At 32.5% G+C, this 22980-nt stretch overlaps 6 non-coding genes across 6 annotated transcripts; all 6 read right to left on the reverse strand.

Annotated features, from left to right (window-relative positions):
• Positions 1–527: 527 nt before the first annotated feature.
• LOC129973118 (U4 spliceosomal RNA) lies at positions 528–668 on the reverse strand. Its single transcript, XR_008784951.1, has one exon. It is a non-coding gene; the product is annotated as a U4 spliceosomal RNA (small nuclear RNA).
• A 2763-nt stretch (positions 669–3431) lies between these two features.
• Positions 3432–3572, reverse strand: LOC129973109 (U4 spliceosomal RNA). The gene has a single exon (XR_008784942.1). It is a non-coding gene; the product is annotated as a U4 spliceosomal RNA (small nuclear RNA).
• Positions 3573–6335: 2763 nt separating this feature from the next.
• Positions 6336–6476, reverse strand: LOC129973110 (U4 spliceosomal RNA). Its single transcript, XR_008784943.1, has one exon. It is a non-coding gene; the product is annotated as a U4 spliceosomal RNA (small nuclear RNA).
• Positions 6477–9239: 2763 nt separating this feature from the next.
• Positions 9240–9380, reverse strand: LOC129973111 (U4 spliceosomal RNA). The gene has a single exon (XR_008784944.1). It is a non-coding gene; the product is annotated as a U4 spliceosomal RNA (small nuclear RNA).
• A 2763-nt stretch (positions 9381–12143) lies between these two features.
• Positions 12144–12284, reverse strand: LOC129973115 (U4 spliceosomal RNA). Its single transcript, XR_008784948.1, has one exon. It is a non-coding gene; the product is annotated as a U4 spliceosomal RNA (small nuclear RNA).
• Positions 12285–13693: 1409 nt separating this feature from the next.
• LOC129973131 (U6atac minor spliceosomal RNA) lies at positions 13694–13803 on the reverse strand. Its single transcript, XR_008784962.1, has one exon. It is a non-coding gene; the product is annotated as a U6atac minor spliceosomal RNA (small nuclear RNA).
• Between the last annotated feature and the right edge of the window lie 9177 nt (positions 13804–22980).

Consider the following 22980-nt stretch of genomic DNA (forward strand, 5'->3'; position numbering starts at 1 on the left):
GAAAATTGCAAGTTTGCTGCATTACAGCACTGACAAATTGTGAACCATTATCACTGATGAGTGTAGGTGGGAGTTCATATCTTAAGAAGACTTCGACTAAATTTTTGGCGCAATTTACAGATGTTGCTTCTTCAAGGGCAAATAACTCCACCCATTTTGTACTGGTATCTTCTACGAGAAAAATCCACTTCTTACGAGATGAGGTCCAAACAAATCGATAGCGAGAGTTTCAAATCTCTGTGCATAGACTGGAGATCTCAGAAGACCTGTTGGCTTTTGATTACTCGGTCTATAACGAATACAGTCCGGACAATTTTTGATATATTCTGCTTTTCTAGAAATTAGTACCTGCATGCTACTCGGTATTCGTGAAAAATGAATGCAGAAATGCAACATCGAATGCTACGATCTTTATACAAACGCAGAAAAATGTTGTCTGATAGTGGCGCTGCAATCGCGTGTAGACACATTCGAATTCCCGATAGGGCTGCAAAATCAACCCTTTGTTCTACTTTTAATATTATGAACTCCCGAAGGAGTTCCCAAAAATTGCCTCAGCCGACGATATTTCACGTCGACAGGGCGGGGTATTGGGAAAAGTTTTCAACTAGCAATAGTCACGCCTCGGTAGAACCTCATCGGCTATGACACTGCCTCTGCGCATAGCTAACGTTAATTACATCGCGGAAAGTTTATATATAACCTAGACATTTAAAAATAGTGGTAGGATTGTTAAGTGCGAAATTTTTCGAAGATTATTCTGATTCGGTGTATCACTGAAAGATTGAAAACTAAGTGCATTGAGATATAGGTTAAAAAAAATTAATGAAAATATTCCTGGAAAATTAATCCTACCTCGAAACGCTTAGGACGGATTAATGAGGGACTGAATGCAAGCATGTTGAGATCTAGATTGAAGAAATATTGGTTTTTCTCGACGCTGAAAGTGATTCACAGAATTCGATCTTTGCATTTATTTTAATTTATTTATTTATTTACTAAGACAATGTAGGCCGTCAGTTCTATTACAAAACAGGAAGGAGGAAACGTTTTAATTTCAGAAGGGCTGAAACACCAGTTTTCAAAGTTACGAGAGATTAAACTGTTAATGTAAATACTCTTCGACCATCGAGCATTTTGAATGAATAAATAACAGTTACATTACATAAATTATTTCAAACACAATGCAGAATACAAGAAAGATAATATTATTGGAATATTGAAATTCATTACTACGAGAAGGATTTTTAAAATACATATATAATTCTAATTTTATGAAATTTTCAAAAACTTTAAATTGAAATTTGCAGGTATAAGACATTTTTCTTAACTAAAATATTTCAACTTTCGCGACGTTTCTTCATTTTTAAGTATTCTATTGTAAATGTGTCACGTTACGGTTCTATCATTTTTTCTCTTGTTTTGATGTGTTAACGAACTCTGGTTAAATTTTCAATTATTCCTGGTAGTTTCTTTAAACTCCCAAAGGCATGTTAATTTAATAAATGCTTAAAAGAGCCGCTTCGTTGCGCTTGAATTAATTTGAACGCCTCAGATGTCCTTTTCTGGTGGATGTCATTTTTGTCTGCTGTTATTTCGAATTAGTGGAAAAGAACAGCAAACTTATCTTATTGCAATTTTGTTATAATTTTTCTCACTGCCGATACCTATAAAATATCATTTCTAAATTGTGTGCTATGTAGTTAGTTATTCTAAATTAAAATAATAATGCATTATTTGAGGTGGCAATTCCTACAAAATATTTCAAGCCATTGTAATATTTCTTTAAATAATAAGATATCAAATTTTCATCATTCCATGCTGAATATTTGGATTTTATTGGGAAGTTATTCCTATTTTGAGTGTTAAATATATTCAGTCAGGGTAAAATAAAATAATAGTTTAATACATACATAATGAGTTTGACCGTAAAGAAATCTAGTTAGCGTTGGGCGCCAAAAACAATTCCTGCTAGGGAAAAACAAAACTCTTAAGGAAAGAAGCTGAAATGGTTTAAATCTTTTTAATGAAACATTAAAGAACATAACACACGAAAAACAATAATAGGACAAACATTTAAGGAAAAGTACATTTCTCGGGCGTAAGCATCATGCTTAATCTTTGACTCCAAAGCACAGACTGAAGTTTTATCGACCGGCCGCTAGGTGGCAAGCTGGAAAAGTTGTCCGGTTACAGACTCCCCCTCTGGCTCGCATAACGTCTCGGCGAAGAGTCAGCATGGAATTTCTTTGGTCTGCCACGTCTCCGGAGGGGTGCTACAATTCCACTGTCTCTAGCAACTGGGAGTTTATATGCTCGTAAGGCTGAGCTGTGGTAAGTCCCAAGGGCTACATCTGGCTTTGCTGGGTCAGCAATGTCATACATAGTGGGTGAACGATTAGTAACCACTAAATAAGGTCCTTCCCGCTTGGGCATAAATTTGCGACTTTTCTTATTTTGTGACTTGCTAACAGGATGTAATGTCACCCATACTAGATCACCTTGCTTGTAGAAAACTTGTCGTCGTCGACGATCATAATAAGCTTTACGCTTGTCTTGCTTTTGCTCGACGTGGACTTTAATTTCTGCAGCCAAATGAGCAAACCGTTTGAGATATGGGTTATCTCAGCTACGAAGTTATCATTGCCAATAAGTGCTCTTAAGTCGTGTGTGACATCATTGTTGTTCTTAACTCTCTACCAAATTACATATAAGCTGCTGTGTGATTTGTGGTTTCGCACTTGGCAGTGTTTAGTGCAAAGTGAATCATTGGTAGTTTTTCATCCCAAGTGTGGTGTTCATCTCTGACTAGTATGGCGAGTTGGGGTTTGAGATCTCTATTTTTACGTTCGGGTGGGTTAGATTGGGGATGATACACAGGAATAAGTTCTTGCTTAATGCCATGAAAATTGCAAGTTTGCTGCATTACAGCACTGACAAATTGTGAACCATTATCACTGATGAGTGTAGGTGGGAGTTCATATCTTAAGAAGACTTCGACTAAATTTTTGGCGCAATTTACAGATGTTGCTTCTTCAAGGGCAAATAACTCCACCCATTTTGTACTGGTATCTTCTACGAGAAAAATCCACTTCTTACGAGATGAGGTCCAAACAAATCGATAGCGAGAGTTTCAAATCTCTGTGCATAGACTGGAGATCTCAGAAGACCTGTTGGCTTTTGATTACTCGGTCTATAACGAATACAGTCCGGACAATTTTTGATATATTCTGCTTTTCTAGAAATTAGTACCTGCATGCTACTCGGTATTCGTGAAAAATGAATGCAGAAATGCAACATCGAATGCTACGATCTTTATACAAACGCAGAAAAATGTTGTCTGATAGTGGCGCTGCAATCGCGTGTAGACACATTCGAATTCCCGATAGGGCTGCAAAATCAACCCTTTGTTCTACTTTTAATATTATGAACTCCCGAAGGAGTTCCCAAAAATTGCCTCAGCCGACGATATTTCACGTCGACAGGGCGGGGTATTGGGAAAAGTTTTCAACTAGCAATAGTCACGCCTCGGTAGAACCTCATTGGCTATGACACTGCCTCTGCGCAAAGCTAACGTTAATTACATCGCGGAAAGTTTATATATAACCTAGACATTTAAAAATAGTGGTAGGATTGTTAAGTGCGAAATTTTTCGAAGATTATTCTGATTCGGTGTATCACTGAAAGATTGAAAACTAAGTGCATTGAGATATAGGTTAAAAAAAATTAATGAAAATATTCCTGGAAAATTAATCCTACCTCGAAACGCTTAGGACGGATTAATGAGGGACTGAATGCAAGCATGTTGAGATCTAGATTGAAGAAATATTGGTTTTTCTCGACGCTGAAAGTGATTCACAGAATTCGATCTTTGCATTTATTTTAATTTATTTATTTATTTACTAAGACAATGTAGGCCGTCAGTTCTATTACAAAACAGGAAGGAGGAAACGTTTTAATTTCAGAAGGGCTGAAACACCAGTTTTCAAAGTTACGAGAGATTAAACTGTTAATGTAAATACTCTTCGACCATCGAGCATTTTGAATGAATAAATAACAGTTACATTACATAAATTATTTCAAACACAATGCAGAATACAAGAAAGATAATATTATTGGAATATTGAAATTCATTACTACGAGAAGGATTTTTAAAATACATATATAATTCTAATTTTATGAAATTTTCAAAAACTTTAAATTGAAATTTGCAGGTATAAGACATTTTTCTTAACTAAAATATTTCAACTTTCGCGACGTTTCTTCATTTTTAAGTATTCTATTGTAAATGTGTCACGTTACGGTTCTATCATTTTTTCTCTTGTTTTGATGTGTTAACGAACTCTGGTTAAATTTTCAATTATTCCTGGTAGTTTCTTTAAACTCCCAAAGGCATGTTAATTTAATAAATGCTTAAAAGAGCCGCTTCGCTGCGCTTGAATTAATTTGAACGCCTCAGATGTCCTTTTCTGGTGGATGTCATTTTTGTCTGCTGTTATTTCGAATTAGTGGAAAAGAACAGCAAACTTATCTTATTGCAATTTTGTTATAATTTTTCTCACTGCCGATACCTATAAAATATCATTTCTAAATTGTGTGCTATGTAGTTAGTTATTCTAAATTAAAATAATAATGCATTATTTGAGGTGGCAATTCCTACAAAATATTTCAAGCCATTGTAATATTTCTTTAAATAATAAGATATCAAATTTTCATCATTCCATGCTGAATATTTGGATTTTATTGGGAAGTTATTCCTATTTTGAGTGTTAAATATATTCAGTCAGGGTAAAATAAAATAATAGTTTAATACATACATAATGAGTTTGACCGTAAAGAAATCTAGTTAGCGTTGGGCGCCAAAAACAATTCCTGCTAGGGAAAAACAAAACTCTTAAGGAAAGAAGCTGAAATGGTTTAAATCTTTTTAATGAAACATTAAAGAACATAACACACGAAAAACAATAATAGGACAAACATTTAAGGAAAAGTACATTTCTCGGGCGTAAGCATCATGCTTAATCTTTGACTCCAAAGCACAGACTGAAGTTTTATCGACCGGCCGCTAGGTGGCAAGCTGGAAAAGTTGTCCGGTTACAGACTCCCCCTCTGGCTCGCATAACGTCTCGGCGAAGAGTCAGCATGGAATTTCTTTGGTCTGCCACGTCTCCGGAGGGGTGCTACAATTCCACTGTCTCTAGCAACTGGGAGTTTATATGCTCGTAAGGCTGAGCTGTGGTAAGTCCCAAGGGCTACATCTGGCTTTGCTGGGTCAGCAATGTCATACATAGTGGGTGAACGATTAGTAACCACTAAATAAGGTCCTTCCCGCTTGGGCATAAATTTGCGACTTTTCTTATTTTGTGACTTGCTAACAGGATGTAATGTCACCCATACTAGATCACCTTGCTTGTAGAAAACTTGTCGTCGTCGACGATCATAATAAGCTTTACGCTTGTCTTGCTTTTGCTCGACGTGGACTTTAATTTCTGCAGCCAAATGAGCAAACCGTTTGAGATATGGGTTATCTCAGCTACGAAGTTATCATTGCCAATAAGTGCTCTTAAGTCGTGTGTGACATCATTGTTGTTCTTAACTCTCTACCAAATTACATATAAGCTGCTGTGTGATTTGTGGTTTCGCACTTGGCAGTGTTTAGTGCAAAGTGAATCATTGGTAGTTTTTCATCCCAAGTGTGGTGTTCATCTCTGACTAGTATGGCGAGTTGGGGTTTGAGATCTCTATTTTTACGTTCGGGTGGGTTAGATTGGGGATGATACACAGGAATAAGTTCTTGCTTAATGCCATGAAAATTGCAAGTTTGCTGCATTACAGCACTGACAAATTGTGAACCATTATCACTGATGAGTGTAGGTGGGAGTTCATATCTTAAGAAGACTTCGACTAAATTTTTGGCGCAATTTACAGATGTTGCTTCTTCAAGGGCAAATAACTCCACCCATTTTGTACTGGTATCTTCTACGAGAAAAATCCACTTCTTACGAGATGAGGTCCAAACAAATCGATAGCGAGAGTTTCAAATCTCTGTGCATAGACTGGAGATCTCAGAAGACCTGTTGGCTTTTGATTACTCGGTCTATAACGAATACAGTCCGGACAATTTTTGATATATTCTGCTTTTCTAGAAATTAGTACCTGCATGCTACTCGGTATTCGTGAAAAATGAATGCAGAAATGCAACATCGAATGCTACGATCTTTATACAAACGCAGAAAAATGTTGTCTGATAGTGGCGCTGCAATCGCGTGTAGACACATTCGAATTCCCGATAGGGCTGCAAAATCAACCCTTTGTTCTACTTTTAATATTATGAACTCCCGAAGGAGTTCCCAAAAATTGCCTCAGCCGACGATATTTCACGTCGACAGGGCGGGGTATTGGGAAAAGTTTTCAACTAGCAATAGTCACGCCTCGGTAGAACCTCATTGGCTATGACACTGCCTCTGCGCAAAGCTAACGTTAATTACATCGCGGAAAGTTTATATATAACCTAGACATTTAAAAATAGTGGTAGGATTGTTAAGTGCGAAATTTTTCGAAGATTATTCTGATTCGGTGTATCACTGAAAGATTGAAAACTAAGTGCATTGAGATATAGGTTAAAAAAAATTAATGAAAATATTCCTGGAAAATTAATCCTACCTCGAAACGCTTAGGACGGATTAATGAGGGACTGAATGCAAGCATGTTGAGATCTAGATTGAAGAAATATTGGTTTTTCTCGACGCTGAAAGTGATTCACAGAATTCGATCTTTGCATTTATTTTAATTTATTTATTTATTTACTAAGACAATGTAGGCCGTCAGTTCTATTACAAAACAGGAAGGAGGAAACGTTTTAATTTCAGAAGGGCTGAAACACCAGTTTTCAAAGTTACGAGAGATTAAACTGTTAATGTAAATACTCTTCGACCATCGAGCATTTTGAATGAATAAATAACAGTTACATTACATAAATTATTTCAAACACAATGCAGAATACAAGAAAGATAATATTATTGGAATATTGAAATTCATTACTACGAGAAGGATTTTTAAAATACATATATAATTCTAATTTTATGAAATTTTCAAAAACTTTAAATTGAAATTTGCAGGTATAAGACATTTTTCTTAACTAAAATATTTCAACTTTCGCGACGTTTCTTCATTTTTAAGTATTCTATTGTAAATGTGTCACGTTACGGTTCTATCATTTTTTCTCTTGTTTTGATGTGTTAACGAACTCTGGTTAAATTTTCAATTATTCCTGGTAGTTTCTTTAAACTCCCAAAGGCATGTTAATTTAATAAATGCTTAAAAGAGCCGCTTCGCTGCGCTTGAATTAATTTGAACGCCTCAGATGTCCTTTTCTGGTGGATGTCATTTTTGTCTGCTGTTATTTCGAATTAGTGGAAAAGAACAGCAAACTTATCTTATTGCAATTTTGTTATAATTTTTCTCACTGCCGATACCTATAAAATATCATTTCTAAATTGTGTGCTATGTAGTTAGTTATTCTAAATTAAAATAATAATGCATTATTTGAGGTGGCAATTCCTACAAAATATTTCAAGCCATTGTAATATTTCTTTAAATAATAAGATATCAAATTTTCATCATTCCATGCTGAATATTTGGATTTTATTGGGAAGTTATTCCTATTTTGAGTGTTAAATATATTCAGTCAGGGTAAAATAAAATAATAGTTTAATACATACATAATGAGTTTGACCGTAAAGAAATCTAGTTAGCGTTGGGCGCCAAAAACAATTCCTGCTAGGGAAAAACAAAACTCTTAAGGAAAGAAGCTGAAATGGTTTAAATCTTTTTAATGAAACATTAAAGAACATAACACACGAAAAACAATAATAGGACAAACATTTAAGGAAAAGTACATTTCTCGGGCGTAAGCATCATGCTTAATCTTTGACTCCAAAGCACAGACTGAAGTTTTATCGACCGGCCGCTAGGTGGCAAGCTGGAAAAGTTGTCCGGTTACAGACTCCCCCTCTGGCTCGCATAACGTCTCGGCGAAGAGTCAGCATGGAATTTCTTTGGTCTGCCACGTCTCCGGAGGGGTGCTACAATTCCACTGTCTCTAGCAACTGGGAGTTTATATGCTCGTAAGGCTGAGCTGTGGTAAGTCCCAAGGGCTACATCTGGCTTTGCTGGGTCAGCAATGTCATACATAGTGGGTGAACGATTAGTAACCACTAAATAAGGTCCTTCCCGCTTGGGCATAAATTTGCGACTTTTCTTATTTTGTGACTTGCTAACAGGATGTAATGTCACCCATACTAGATCACCTTGCTTGTAGAAAACTTGTCGTCGTCGACGATCATAATAAGCTTTACGCTTGTCTTGCTTTTGCTCGACGTGGACTTTAATTTCTGCAGCCAAATGAGCAAACCGTTTGAGATATGGGTTATCTCAGCTACGAAGTTATCATTGCCAATAAGTGCTCTTAAGTCGTGTGTGACATCATTGTTGTTCTTAACTCTCTACCAAATTACATATAAGCTGCTGTGTGATTTGTGGTTTCGCACTTGGCAGTGTTTAGTGCAAAGTGAATCATTGGTAGTTTTTCATCCCAAGTGTGGTGTTCATCTCTGACTAGTATGGCGAGTTGGGGTTTGAGATCTCTATTTTTACGTTCGGGTGGGTTAGATTGGGGATGATACACAGGAATAAGTTCTTGCTTAATGCCATGAAAATTGCAAGTTTGCTGCATTACAGCACTGACAAATTGTGAACCATTATCACTGATGAGTGTAGGTGGGAGTTCATATCTTAAGAAGACTTCGACTAAATTTTTGGCGCAATTTACAGATGTTGCTTCTTCAAGGGCAAATAACTCCACCCATTTTGTACTGGTATCTTCTACGAGAAAAATCCACTTCTTACGAGATGAGGTCCAAACAAATCGATAGCGAGAGTTTCAAATCTCTGTGCATAGACTGGAGATCTCAGAAGACCTGTTGGCTTTTGATTACTCGGTCTATAACGAATACAGTCCGGACAATTTTTGATATATTCTGCTTTTCTAGAAATTAGTACCTGCATGCTACTCGGTATTCGTGAAAAATGAATGCAGAAATGCAACATCGAATGCTACGATCTTTATACAAACGCAGAAAAATGTTGTCTGATAGTGGCGCTGCAATCGCGTGTAGACACATTCGAATTCCCGATAGGGCTGCAAAATCAACCCTTTGTTCTACTTTTAATATTATGAACTCCCGAAGGAGTTCCCAAAAATTGCCTCAGCCGACGATATTTCACGTCGACAGGGCGGGGTATTGGGAAAAGTTTTCAACTAGCAATAGTCACGCCTCGGTAGAACCTCATTGGCTATGACACTGCCTCTGCGCAAAGCTAACGTTAATTACATCGCGGAAAGTTTATATATAACCTAGACATTTAAAAATAGTGGTAGGATTGTTAAGTGCGAAATTTTTCGAAGATTATTCTGATTCGGTGTATCACTGAAAGATTGAAAACTAAGTGCATTGAGATATAGGTTAAAAAAAATTAATGAAAATATTCCTGGAAAATTAATCCTACCTCGAAACGCTTAGGACGGATTAATGAGGGACTGAATGCAAGCATGTTGAGATCTAGATTGAAGAAATATTGGTTTTTCTCGACGCTGAAAGTGATTCACAGAATTCGATCTTTGCATTTATTTTAATTTATTTATTTATTTACTAAGACAATGTAGGCCGTCAGTTCTATTACAAAACAGGAAGGAGGAAACGTTTTAATTTCAGAAGGGCTGAAACACCAGTTTTCAAAGTTACGAGAGATTAAACTGTTAATGTAAATACTCTTCGACCATCGAGCATTTTGAATGAATAAATAACAGTTACATTACATAAATTATTTCAAACACAATGCAGAATACAAGAAAGATAATATTATTGGAATATTGAAATTCATTACTACGAGAAGGATTTTTAAAATACATATATAATTCTAATTTTATGAAATTTTCAAAAACTTTAAATTGAAATTTGCAGGTATAAGACATTTTTCTTAACTAAAATATTTCAACTTTCGCGACGTTTCTTCATTTTTAAGTATTCTATTGTAAATGTGTCACGTTACGGTTCTATCATTTTTTCTCTTGTTTTGATGTGTTAACGAACTCTGGTTAAATTTTCAATTATTCCTGGTAGTTTCTTTAAACTCCCAAAGGCATGTTAATTTAATAAATGCTTAAAAGAGCCGCTTCGTTGCGCTTGAATTAATTTGAACGCCTCAGATGTCCTTTTCTGGTGGATGTCATTTTTGTCTGCTGTTATTTCGAATTAGTGGAAAAGAACAGCAAACTTATCTTATTGCAATTTTGTTATAATTTTTCTCACTGCCGATACCTATAAAATATCATTTCTAAATTGTGTGCTATGTAGTTAGTTATTCTAAATTAAAATAATAATGCATTATTTGAGGTGGCAATTCCTACAAAATATTTCAAGCCATTGTAATATTTCTTTAAATAATAAGATATCAAATTTTCATCATTCCATGCTGAATATTTGGATTTTATTGGGAAGTTATTCCTATTTTGAGTGTTAAATATATTCAGTCAGGGTAAAATAAAATAATAGTTTAATACATACATAATGAGTTTGACCGTAAAGAAATCTAGTTAGCGTTGGGCGCCAAAAACAATTCCTGCTAGGGAAAAACAAAACTCTTAAGGAAAGAAGCTGAAATGGTTTAAATCTTTTTAATGAAACATTAAAGAACATAACACACGAAAAACAATAATAGGACAAACATTTAAGGAAAAGTACATTTCTCGGGCGTAAGCATCATGCTTAATCTTTGACTCCAAAGCACAGACTGAAGTTTTATCGACCGGCCGCTAGGTGGCAAGCTGGAAAAGTTGTCCGGTTACAGACTCCCCCTCTGGCTCGCATAACGTCTCGGCGAAGAGTCAGCATGGAATTTCTTTGGTCTGCCACGTCTCCGGAGGGGTGCTACAATTCCACTGTCTCTAGCAACTGGGAGTTTATATGCTCGTAAGGCTGAGCTGTGGTAAGTCCCAAGGGCTACATCTGGCTTTGCTGGGTCAGCAATGTCATACATAGTGGGTGAACGATTAGTAACCACTAAATAAGGTCCTTCCCGCTTGGGCATAAATTTGCGACTTTTCTTATTTTGTGACTTGCTAACAGGATGTAATGTCACCCATACTAGATCACCTTGCTTGTAGAAAACTTGTCGTCGTCGACGATCATAATAAGCTTTACGCTTGTCTTGCTTTTGCTCGACGTGGACTTTAATTTCTGCAGCCAAATGAGCAAACCGTTTGAGATATGGGTTATCTCAGCTACGAAGTTATCATTGCCAATAAGTGCTCTTAAGTCGTGTGTGACATCATTGTTGTTCTTAACTCTCTACCAAATTACATATAAGCTGCTGTGTGATTTGTGGTTTCGCACTTGGCAGTGTTTAGTGCAAAGTGAATCATTGGTAGTTTTTCATCCCAAGTGTGGTGTTCATCTCTGACTAGTATGGCGAGTTGGGGTTTGAGATCTCTATTTTTACGTTCGGGTGGGTTAGATTGGGGATGATACACAGGAATAAGTTCTTGCTTAATGCCATGAAAATTGCAAGTTTGCTGCATTACAGCACTGACAAATTGTGAACCATTATCACTGATGAGTGTAGGTGGGAGTTCATATCTTAAGAAGACTTCGACTAAATTTTTGGCGCAATTTACAGATGTTGCTTCTTCAAGGGCAAATAACTCCACCCATTTTGTACTGGTATCTTCTACGAGAAAAATCCACTTCTTACGAGATGAGGTCCAAACAAATCGATAGCGAGAGTTTCAAATCTCTGTGCATAGACTGGAGATCTCAGAAGACCTGTTGGCTTTTGATTACTCGGTCTATAACGAATACAGTCCGGACAATTTTTGATATATTCTGCTTTTCTAGAAATTAGTACCTGCATGCTACTCGGTATTCGTGAAAAATGAATGCAGAAATGCAACATCGAATGCTACGATCTTTATACAAACGCAGAAAAATGTTGTCTGATAGTGGCGCTGCAATCGCGTGTAGACACATTCGAATTCCCGATAGGGCTGCAAAATCAACCCTTTGTTCTACTTTTAATATTATGAACTCCCGAAGGAGTCCCCAAAAATTGCCTCAGCCGACGATATTTCACGTCGACAGGGCGGGGTATTGGGAAAAGTTTTCAACTAGCAATAGTCACGCCTCGGTAGAACCTCATTGGCTATGACACTGCCTCTGCGCAAAGCTAACGTTAATTACATCGCGGAAAGTTTATATATAACCTAGACATTTAAAAATAGTGGTAGGATTGTTAAGTGCGAAATTTTTCGAAGATTATTCTGATTCGGTGTATCACTGAAAGATTGAAAACTAAGTGCATTGAGATATAGGTTAAAAAAAATTAATGAAAATATTCCTGGAAAATTAATCCTACCTCGAAATGCTTAGGACGGATTAATGAGGGACTGAATGCAAGCATGTTGAGATCTAGATTGAAGAAATATTGGTTTTTCTCGACGCTGAAAGTGATTCACAGAATTCGATCTTTGCATTTATTTTAATTTATTTATTTATTTACTAAGACAATGTAGGCCGTCAGTTCTATTACAAAACAGGAAGGAGGAAACGTTTTAATTTCAGAAGGGCTGAAACACCAGTTTTCAAAGTTACGAGAGATTAAACTGTTAATGTAAATACTCTTCGACCATCGAGCATTCTGAATGAATAAATAACAGTTACATTACATAAATTATTTCAAACACAATGCAGAATACAAGAAAGATAATATTATTGGAATATTGAAATTCATTACTACGAGAAGGATTTTTAAAATACATATATAATTCTAATTTTATGAAATTTTCAAAAACTTTAAATTGAAATTTGCAGGTATAAGACATTTTTCTTAACTAAAATATTTCAACTTTCGCGACGTTTCTTCGTTTTTAAGTATTCTATTGTAAATGTGTCACGTTACGGTTCTATCATTTTTTCTCTTGTTTTGATGTGTTAACGAACTCTGGTTAAATTTTCAATTATTCCTGGTAGTTTCTTTAAACTCCCAAAGGCATGTTAATTTAATAAATGCTTAAAAGAGCCGCTTCGCTGCGCTTGAATTAATTTGAACGCCTCAGATGTCCTTTTCTGGTGGATGTCATTTTTGTCTGCTGTTATTTCGAATTAGTGGAAAAGAACAGCAAACTTATCTTATTGCAATTTTGTTATAATTTTTCTCACTGCCGATACCTATAAAATATCATTTCTAAATTGTATGCTATGTAGTTAGTTATTCTAAATTAAAATAATAATGCATTATTTGAAGTGGCAATTCCTACAAAATATTTCAAGCCATTGTAATATTTCTTTAAATAATAAGATATCAAATTTTCATCATTCCATGCTGAATATTTGGATTTTATTGGGAAGTTATTCCTATTTTGAGTGTTAAATATATTTGTTGAATTCTACATTTTAATCTCGAAAAATTATCTACCTATTTTATATACTTTGATACTGATTGAGTTCAATTTTTATACCAAGGTATTTACAGAATTTGAATGCATGTAAGCATATTTCAATTGTAAGACAAAAATGTGGAAATAATATTTGTTGCTAGTTATCGTCTAAAATCAAGATAATAAGTAAACAAGAAGGGGAAAAAAATGCTGTTAAGCGATGCGCCTTAACCGTTTATAGGTATTTTAAGCCCAGACGCCATTCCGTCCATGTCAAAGTAGTACTTACCTTCTCTCTTTTCATATAACAAAACTGTTTCGTGACCACCACAACTATATATATATATATATTTTCGTGAAAAAAGTAAAATAATTTCCTAGTTATATTGAAATATCATTCAGAAAATTGCAGCATATTCATAGTTTAACATTGTTTATTATATTTATTGGCACTGTTTTCTTTTTAGTAATTGCCTCTAATTGATTTAATCTGAACAAATGTAATTTTCCCGTCTCCCTTATCGCAGCTGGAACATTTTTCTTGTCTTTCGCCCTCATTTGGGTAAGAGGGAGAATTCGGTAGGTAGCGCCATGCAGAGGTAGCGCCATCTATTGTAATGCAAAATTTTGCATTTTTCAAAACTGTCCTAATTTTTTTTTTTTTTTTTTAAATTTCTAGTCTTTAAATTTCAGATTTTTTTTTATTTTTATGCCATTTCTTGCTTCATTTTGTAATTTTGGCTTTTCATTGTTTCAGTTAGAATACAATTCAATATAATATTGCAACATAACTAGATGATCATTCGGAATAGTTCCAATGGATTATTCGAAAATTTTTCATTGTAGGTTACGTTACTAGAATGACATTTCGAGATGGAAAATGGAATAAAATTTATTCTGAATTATTTTCTAGAAATTGTATTTTATATTGCAATAATAATAATAATTTTTTTATTTTCAATCTAGCTCCATCAGTAAATCAAGAAGACAGAGGGCGCTAGATTTGTTTTTAACTTGCTTGTTGTCTAATTGTAGAATGATCACATATATAGCCTTGGAATGTCTGCGAATTCCTAAGTTTTGTCATCTCTCGATGGAGGGCAAAACTTTGGCATTATTCAGTGCTAAAATAATTCTTTTCATTTATTTTCCTCAAATTTTCGATTCTGTCTTTTATAGTGTTCTATTTTTCTTCCTTATTTCTATATTTTTCTTTCCTTTTATTCTGTGTTTAAATTTTTTGTTATTTCTATCATAATGCATTTTCAGAATATGTAGGAACCTTATTTGATGAATAATTGGAAAAGTTTCAATGATTCAATAGAAGGGAGATTATTACAAATCACCTTTTGGGTTTGTGAAGGATTTTTTAACCATTGAAAAGGAACAATTAATCATTAAAAAAAATCTTATTCACAACGATGTAAGCGATAAGAAATCTGATTTTTTAATACCAAAAAAATACTTACGAAAATTACTAGTAGGGAAATAATGAAAAAAAATCAGAAGTTTTACTCAAGAGTTTAATGCACGATCGCAGCGCCACACTCATTGAAGCAGGAACGGTAGTTTCAAATTCTTCCATTTCAAACGAAAATCCATTATGCTGGATATTCAGTGCCTAAATTATTTTTATAACTTAATGTAATACACCAGAAATTCTTATATTGATGCCTTTGTATACCTTTTAGAGTACATTAATAGAATATATTTCTACTCAGAGGATGTGTTCCTGTCGTGTTAGTTTTTAAACACTTGTGGTGGTAACATTATAAGCCAGTTAACAACTTCCGGAGGAGAGTGTACACTTTTGTCTAGTGGCTTTGTTACTCGGCTATGAACACCTAACATTGCGAGTTCGAACCTCAACTTACACACACTTTTCATTTTCTACGAAAGATTTTCTGAAGAGAAAATCGTCGAATTTGATAAACAAGTATTCAATAAATGATAAATTGGAAATGTCTTTCCAAATTTTATTACTAAAGATAAAAAGGAATAATTATTTTAAATTTTAAAATCTTATTTTTGTTTCGGAATATATAATTGTGGATTTTTATTTTGCTATAATTCATTTGTTGTAAAATGTAAAAATATTTATGGAAATATTTGGCATAACATTCTTTTTTTTTTTTGAACATTTTTTTGTATTTCTCCTTTTTAGTAGATTCACAATTTAGAAATATAATGTGATAACAAAAATGATTTTTAAATATTTCAATGCATAACTTTCTATTATAGTTAAAAGTTTTATTTTCATTGTCATAATTGTTACAGTTACTTATTATTATTATTACTGTAATAATATTTTCAAAGAAATAAGTATTTTAAAGTAAAATTAAGATCACATTACGATTCTAAATTAATACATAAATGTTGCTGGAATAAAAAAACAATTTTAAATATATTGCGAATATTAGGCTGGAATCGTCAGTTTCATATCATTTTCTGATTATTTTGATTTTGTAGAATCGTCAGTTTTATATCATTTTCCGATTATTTTGATTTTGTGGAATCAGTTTGGTATGAGATTTTACAGTACGAAAATTATTATGATTATTTTGAATATAAATTAACATTGTAAGTTTGTAATGAGTTTAATGCTTAGTTATAATTTATAACCATTTATTACATAAAAATGTTAATTAACAAACATTTTTATGTGGTTCATTTATATGGTTTAGATTGTTAAAATTAACAATGCATTAAAAAATACTCTTAAGTTTAGTATAATTCGACAAAAAACAGCATAAAAATGATTTTAATAACTAGTTTATAATATAAAATTTAAATTGGTTGTCTTACAAATAGGGAATTGTACCATTTCCGCTTCAACAGATTGATGTATTTCTTAATAGTATGTGTTTCAAAGAGGGATGGCTCCACAGTCTATGTAGACAGCCATGTTAAACTGACTTTTATTAGAACCTATGAGAGTGAAAATCTGTTTTTCTTTGTGAACATTCTTTGTGGGCAAAATTTAAACAAATTTATGCTTATTTGGAATTTATTGAAGCATCATTTATGCATTTCATGTATTTGAATGCTAATGTTTATTCAAGGCCTGAAAAAAAAATAAGAAGGGCATGGTAACCGCTCATGAAGTATAAATTCATCTTTGACTGAGCAATGAAAAGAAGAATCAGTGCCATGCATATATTATGGCAAATATGTAAATCATTTATAAGAAATAGTAATGATCGCGTAGCTGCTGATGTAATGGTGTAAACTGAATTTTGGAATCGGCGTATCCATTACGGCATCTATCACTTACACCTATTGAAAATGCAATGCATTTTCTATTAGAAATCATTTGCCGGAGTCTCGTGAGAAATTTGAATAAATCTTCTGAATTTTACTTGTTGAACCTACATAACACCACTCATAGCACACAATTAATTAAGTTCGGTGGAATTGCGATGAGCGAGGATAGAACCTGGGACCTTGTGATTCGCAGTCCAGTAACTCGACCAGGAAACAAATGCATATGCTCGTATAGTGTAGTTGTTAACTGGATTATATGCAATTCACCACAAAGTATTTTAAAGTAAAATTAAGACCACATTATGATTTTAAATTAATACATAAATGTTGTAAATAAGAAGTCATCATAAATGTATTGTGAATATTAGGGTAGAATCGCAAGCGTTTTGTATAATTTTCAGTTTGTTTTGATTTTGTGGAGTCAGTTTGGTATGATATTTTACAATATGGAAATTGTTATTTTGAATCTAAATTAACATAGAAATTTTGCAATGATTATAATGCTTTCCTATAATTTTTAAGCTTGCTAAAATGTTTAACTATTTATGACATAAAAAATGTTAATCAGCAATCATTTTTATGTAATGTATTAGTTCATTTATTCTTAAAGGGAATAAATGAACTAATTAAGGATATCTTTATTCTGATTATTGCTATACTTATTTGTTGTTCTATGTTAGTTTTATTGTTTCAAAAATAATATAGTAAATATAGCATCTTCTTTATATTGATTTCGATTCAATCAGAATTTTCTTATTTTTATTTCTTATATAATTTTAGCGTTTGAATCTTGTAGATTTCATACATATAATTTGAAATATTTATCATTGTCATTATAAATAAAATAAATGAAGTTTAATAAGCATATCAGCTAATATTTTGCTAAGGATATCAAAACAGTTTGATATGATTTAATTAACACTATTTGACACAGAAAAATAAATTTGTTAATTACTTTTAAGAATTCTGATTATTAATATCAGGCAAATATCTCGTTAATAAGAATTTTGTATGATGACTGGAGTGTTATTTTCAATAAAATGAAATTGATTTAATACGGATGATTTAAATGGATAACAAATTAACTTTCCTTTCAGATATATGTAATTGTTGCAACTTCACTATGTACCAGATGGTTTTAAACTAACTACGTGATATTAATTTTAGACTTCGCGCACATATAATCTTATTCCATAAAAAAATATATGAATGTGAAATTAATTTATGGAAGATCATTTAGATAATAACTTTTCCACTGCAGTTATATAACCTGGAAATTCAAAATGTGATTGAGTGGGAATGGGTGTTATACTTTAATTTCTAAAACAAGCACATTTTTTTTATGTTGTCCGAATAAGGATTTCAGATCCAATAATTCGAAGTATACAAAAATTATGTATTTTTAACATATTTGAAATTATAGCTAAGAGTTCTTTACCATTATTTTCTATGCCCATATTTTTATCATACGTTTACACATATTTTTCGAATAAATATGCTGTTTCCATAGAGCAAGTCAATGGATATTGAACAAATTTAGTAAAAATTTTGTCCACCTTTTTATTTTTGAGCTCTGTGAACTGGTACTCATATAGTTCGGTTAATGATTCTTTATAATTAGTAAATTTTTGTGAAGTTTCAGTTTGACTATATATATATATATATATATATATATATATATATATATGTATAAAGTGTTATTAAGTTCTTAAATATTTTTTGTTCTCTTGCAATCTCTTACGTTTATATTGTACAATTTTTTCTGAATTTTTTTACAACCCCGTCTTTTTTTCTTCTTTTTTTATTTTGTATAACAGGCCATCATCATTTAGTCACATTTTAAATTTGACTAACATTTCTAAATTATGACTTAATATCATACTTAACAAAACAGGAACACCCAAAGAGAACTATGGAAATAAAAATTGACTTTCATGTGGTAGATAAAATAATTTAATTCATCATACATAAATTTTTCGGTAAAAAAATTTATGAAATTCTAGTGTTTTCTGAATTTTTCTGAATTTTCAATGAAATTCCATGGTCTTATTTTAAGTATATTATTATAATGCATTACAACAAATCCAAATATAAGTTTTTTATTTGTTGTGAAGATAGAAAATATTCAAAAAATTAGCTTTAAAATTTACATTCTTTCAGTTATTTTTATTTTTTGTGTTTTGAAAAAAGTGAATAAAAAAATTAACTTGTTGTTGAAGTTTAAAGATATCGTGAAAGAGAAGTAATAATATTATCTCGATCAACTGAAATTGATTTTCTGTTGATTCAAATTAAAAAATTGTGATCTGAAAGAAATTTTTGTGAATCAATAATTTGAATATGCTTTACTTTTTTTAAAATTTCCATCCACATATTTTACATCATTGCTATACTGCAAATATACAAATAAATTAATTTTTTATGTGTAATTTTACAGTTATATGGTTTGAATTGTTGAAATAAGAAAGACATTAAATAATTATCTGAAATTCAGTATTATTCGTCAGAATACAGAATGAAATATAACTTTCATAAATAAGTTATAACATAAAATTTTTATTTATATTGGTTATCTTGCCAATCAAGGATTGTCCCATCTCCGCTTCTCAGAGGGTTTCTTTTTAGTTTGTGTTTCAAAGAGGGATGACGCTAGAGTCTATGTGGACTGCCATATTCAAGAAATTTATATTATAGCCTTTGAGAGAAAGACTTTTGTTTTTCTTTGTGTTTTAGCACCTCTTTTTCCCCTTGAGCAGAGAGCGCCGCCTTGTGGCGTTTTACAGGAGCCCCTTGTGGCGTTTACAGACAAGCAGTTGAACGGGAGACTTGCATCCTGAGACTTTTTCCCATGAGCAACCCTTGCGCTAATGCCGACTGCTTACGGCTGGAACCGGTGGAATCCCTCCACCATACTGTTTTCTTTAACCTAATTGTCTATGCGTGTTTGTAAATTTTGTAGTGTAGCTGTGTTTGTGTAGATAAAAAATATTATATTTAAAACCGGGCAGTTCATTCGAAAATCACAACACACTCATTATAGTGTATGCTTTCTATTTTTCAATATATATGTGCGTGTATGCCATATTATATATATATATATATATATATATAATATGGCATATACATAATATGTCATACACTCACATATATATTGAAAAATAGAAAGCATACACTATAATGAGAGTGTTGTGATTTTCGAATATATATATATATATATATATATATATATATTATGTAAAACAATCCTATATCTATTAGAAATTACCCTTTTTATTAATTTAACTATATATTTATTTATTTATGTGTGGTGCTAATAGTAAGCAGAGAAATAAGAAAATGTACTTGTGGTGTAAATTGTCTGTCCATTCATTGCAAGCCGTATAACTAATCATACTAAGGTTTGAATAGTTGAATATTAAATTTGTGATGAAGTAAATGTTGCTTGATTATATCTGTCACAAATTATGGTGTAGATGAGCATATGAATATAAACGGGGATTATCATGGAAATAATAATATAATATAAAATAAACAATGTAAAATTATTTTTATTAGATTTCTTATACTTAATACTAGTTGTTAGTTCGAAAGTTTTTTTCTAATTCTTTTCACTAAGGGCAATTCCATTATCCACCACCAATGAACTTGCTGTGTACCCAACAATCAAAACTGGCAGTTGCTCAAAGTCACTATCGCTCAATAATTGCCACATCTTTTTTGTAAGTAGATAACAGATAATCGATGCAGCAGATTATATGATACAATAGTTCAAATATTGTGATTGATTTCAGTGTTGTTTTGAAACTTTCATTGTATTTCCTAATTTCAATCTTGTATTCCCATGTTGTGGCGTTAAATTTGTTGCCTAAACCACCATTGAATTTGAAAAAAAAAAAAAAAAAAGTGTGTATGTGTAAACTGTAGTAAGTTATAGACATCCATTTGTTTTCTTAACTCTGGCAATTAAACATATTTATTGTATTGTATTAATGTCTCCAAAAAAAAAAAAAAATCAACTGCTTTATGTGCTTTGAGAAAGAAGCATTTATTTCAAAAGAGTGCTATTCGTCATACATTGTCCATGTGTTAAATCTATCGATTGCAGCGAACGCAAGAAGATATGTTCTGTATACTTACCAGTTCAGATTTTTGGTCAAGGTCAGTTTACCTGAGACAAAAATTCCCTTTACCTATAAAAAAGTCAAACTTTGTTGAGATAATTTTAGTTTTATTTCAATTATGTGTTGAATGCACAATTAATCAGATCTCCTTAACTATAATGACTGATTTTACAATTATTATCCACTCTACTTTAGTATTCATTGCAATTAAATCTTATTAAAGAATTTTTGGATCTCTCTTATAAACAATATTCCGCTTCATCTGTGTAAAATAGAATGTGAATCTTCTTGAGGCTTTCTTTTGCTTGTGCAAATATATTATATAAGTAAAAGAAAGTTATCTTGTGGTGAATAGCATATAATACAGTTAACGAGTACGCTACACGAGCGTACACTTTTGTATCATGGTTTAGTTACTGGACTGCTAACCACAAGGTCCAAGGTTCTATCCTTGTTGATCCCAATTTACTAAATTGGTGACCTCGGACAATGGAACTTCATACAGCTGTTGTGGCGCCATCTTCCCGCAACCAAAGTCGTCAGACTCACTTGGCGCAACAGCATCAGCAACCACTCACCCACACACACTCGCTACTCAATTGGGTACAGGCCCATTTAGACAACAGTTAATAAAATACTTCACCACTCAACAGCCGTATCGTCCGATTCACTGGAGGGAGAGTACTGTGGTGAATAGCATATAATCCAATTAATAACTACGGTACACGAGCGTACGCTTTTGTATCATGGTTTAGTTACTGGACTGCTAACCACGAGGTCCCAGGTTCTATCCTCGAACATCACATACCGCTTCAATCTTATCATTAAGATAAGATAACTTTAGAACCTTTCCACTTAATGGAAGTTAATAGCTTTTTTCACTTAAACACTTCAACTTTATGATTTCTCCAATATACTGAATTAAGTTGAAGATTTCCCAACTATTATTTCGAAAATCACAATTTTTAAGATACATAATTAAAGTATCTTATACTATTATCAATCGTTTGATTAAACTTCACTTCTAAATGTGTCAATTTCTCTAATAGTATTATCAGGCTTATTAAGGTGACAAATCATTTCTTTTGACAGCCAATGAAATTTTGCCTTAATCAAAGTGTGTCCTCCTTTTAGATATTTGAATATAAACTGTAAATCTACGAATTTGATCGATGATAAGCTGATATGTTGTGTGTGATGTGACTTATTATTTCATATGATGATTCGTGAAGCACGTTGCCGTATCGCGTATTGTGATTTGGAACACATCCTACAGGAAATCACGTTCATATATTTAATATATTGTTAGAAGAAGATGCATGGACAAAAATATTCATTCAATGGAAAAGTAAAATTTAAATAATGACTAACTGATTCATAATCATAATTACAATATAAAATGCTACAATTGATTTTATTAGGCATTTATTGTAGTATAGCGTATTCTGCATAGTTGTTTTGATGAATAAAAAGTTTCTTTTGTTTACCTTACATTTTTTCTTCAATCGATTTGTGATCTCATTTTTATTTTAAGAAAGTTGGTTACTTTAGAGTTACATAAACAAATAAATGTTTTCCATTTTTTTTAAAACTTTCTCTTGAGTAAATAACTTTGACCTTGTAAAGTCTAGACATCTAACTTATTTAAGGAGAGAAAAAAAAAGATAACAAGAAACCCCCAAAACAATAACTTTTCTTTGCACTAACGCTAGATTACGAGGGCATTCACATAACTTCTTACTACGTACACATCTCATTGTTTATATTTTATTTCTAAGGCCATAAATTCCATTGATGTAATTGCTTCTTTATTACTTAATTTTTTTCTACATTTCCATTATTAATACTTGAAAAAAAAAACATTTTATACATGTCTTTTTTAATATGGAGGCAAAAGCGTGATTCATAGAGCATTTTATCTACTTTCTTGTTTAGATACATAATTAAAAAATTCGTAATTATCAGTTTGGATTTCATTATTTAACTTAAATACTAAAAATTAGGAGAGCAGACATTTCAAAAGCAAATTATATAACAAATATTTTCATAAGTTTCTTTAAATTCGCCAAGCAATTAAAGGTTTTGTACTTCATTTTGAATAGT

Source organism: Argiope bruennichi, chromosome 6, assembly GCF_947563725.1.
Source record: "Argiope bruennichi chromosome 6, qqArgBrue1.1, whole genome shotgun sequence".
NCBI lineage: Eukaryota > Metazoa > Arthropoda > Arachnida > Araneae > Araneidae > Argiope > Argiope bruennichi.